Source organism: Galeopterus variegatus, unplaced genomic scaffold (genome assembly GCF_000696425.1).
Source record: "Galeopterus variegatus unplaced genomic scaffold, G_variegatus-3.0.2 Scaffold23612, whole genome shotgun sequence".
In the NCBI taxonomy this organism is placed as follows: domain Eukaryota; kingdom Metazoa; phylum Chordata; class Mammalia; order Dermoptera; family Cynocephalidae; genus Galeopterus; species Galeopterus variegatus.
The window spans coordinates 2127-4575 of record NW_007749723.1 but is presented as its reverse complement, the minus strand read 5'-3'; the positions used below and the strand labels follow the sequence as shown (position 1 = coordinate 4575).

The 2449-nt window shown below is 32.5% G+C and overlaps 1 pseudogene; it reads right to left on the bottom strand.

The window, feature by feature from the left end:
• Window positions 1-2052: 2052 nt before the first annotated feature.
• LOC103583497 overlaps window positions 2053-2449 on the bottom strand; it is a 1295-nt pseudogene continuing 898 nt past the window's right edge.

Here is a 2449-nt window from a genome sequence, read left to right as displayed (position 1 = left end):
AAAAGAACATTAAACATGTAGGCACAGGTATTAATAGGTCAAAGAGGGATAAAAAACTCATGTAACTATATGTTTTAGATAGTGCATTATATTAAACTGATAAATGCAGTTATTGCTTTGACCTTAGACAATAACCTGTAACTATATATCTACTGAGTGTTTTGAAATTGAGTTAAAGTTGAGCTTTTCATTTTTCCCACATTACTTTGTGTTGGAGTTGTGTGAAGGACAATCTGCTCAGACATTATATGATTAACATCATATAGATCCTGAAAAAAATACAACAAGGCATGTATAAGTATTATCATCAAGCCCTAATAAAATTAAAATTTTTTTCAGTTTGAGAATTATTTCTTTCTGTGACTTATGCAGATTTTATGTTAAAAATAGCAATTTTTCAAGATAGTTTATTTTAGAAAACAATTTCTATTCTGTTCAAAGCAAAGAGTTCAATCACTCTTTCATCAATGATTATATCTTTGTACACATAATAAACCAAATTCAAATAAAGCAATTCATAAATTTTATTATTCTTAACAATTTAAATGGGTAATCACAGTATCACTTCAACATAATTTTCATGGATGCAAAATAAATTATTGGGGCCTACAAGAAATAAACCTAGCCTTTTTCTACCACTGAGACATGGGTTTTTTTGACCAACAAAAAAGTGAATCATTTGAAATTATCTTACAATGATTACTTCTGTATTGCACTGCAGCAATTCTACAATAGCACAAAAAGAAACCAACATATTTAAAACATTCTATGAACTTTATTTTTATGCAATAAAATGTCTCTTTTTTTTTCCTTTTGGTAGGGCAAATTATCATATTTTATCATTTCTTGTGAAGAAAATATTTTCCAGAGGACAGTATTGTAAGTATTAATATTGGAATCAGTGGAAATAATAAATATAAATCAAAGTTTTTAAGGTGATAATTTCTCAGAAATGTATGTCTTCAGGTCAGTGAAAATTATCTACAGTCAGTCTTGGAAAAACAATTTTTGAAGAACTCTTTCACACTGTGAGAGTGACCTAATGTGAATGAATAAAATGTATTTCTCTAGTTGAAATGAAAATAAGTATACCTCTACTGCTAAATTCTAATAATCTTCTTACTCAGTTTTAAAAAATTTACATAAAGTAAAATTACCAGCATTCTTTTGAACTTGCTACTTTCTCAAAATGTATATAGCTGTCCCAATAATACTCTTAGGGTCTTGTTTTATTCTTCTTAAAGTATTAAGTATAATAATTTTATAAAGCCTGTTCTTTCAATGTTTCCTAAATCCTAAAGCCTCCCTTTTAAATGACTTTTTAAAATATAGCATCTTTGGGTTATTTTACAACTGAGGGTTTTATTTGTGTACGTTGGTTGTTTCAAGTCACTTCACACAAAGGTGCTGTATGATGAACCTGGGAAAGAGTGATGATAACACAGGGCAAGAATGGATCACCAGCTGTGTTGAAACTCAGGCCAGAGAGAACCAGTAACTATCCACCCTTCAGGCTGGGTAACAGCAGAACAAATACACATTGGATGGAAACAAGCAACAACAATTAAATCATTAAGGCTTTGTTGACCACGGGAGTGTTTAATTAGCTCTGTTTTAAGACTTTTCTACACTCAGCTCTCTGTCTGTACTCAAGGTGCAGAAAATCATTTCCTTCTTAGTAATGCATATGTGGATCTTATCTTGGCTGTGTACATATTACAACCAGCGGTCTAAACCATCAAGGCCACTGCCAGCACACTGGCACTTTCTGGCACTTTCTGGCTCTCCACCTTTTTCTTGTTCTGTAAACTGCAAAAGAACTCAGACTACCAACAGTAGCACCTTGATTCTTGAGTTATTTGTGTTCATACATTACTTTTGAAACCTTTTATAAAGTCTAATGTTTTTCTGCCTGGAACCTAGAAGACATCTATCTAATAAAATATTAGCTGATAATTTCCAAAGAATTATTTCAACAGATTTAAACATATTTTCGTTAAAATAGCAAGTCACTTAAACTACATAAAAGTGAAGCATGTTTCCATCACCACCTCATCTGAGGATAGTAAAACCCCTTTCATTTCCACATATGTGGGGACCACCCAGCCCAAAGTCCTGGCACATATGGGAGGAAATAATTTGTTCAGGAACTCTCTGAAGTGAGTATTCATCATGAAATGTGTACTCAGGATGATCATGCCACATGAGCATTTCCGTAAAGCAGACATTTCTATTCAAGGCTTCAATCTCCTTTACTTCTTCTTCAGTGAGAGAAAAGTCAAAGACCTGAAAATTTTCTTTGATCCTTTCAGAATTAAAACCTTTAGGAATGATGACCACTCCTCACTGAATGTTGAAATGCAAAACAACTTGAGCTGCAGCCTTATAGTACCTTTTCCCCGCTGAGTTTAGAAATGCATCCTTTAGCAAAGGTGGAGAAGAAATATTC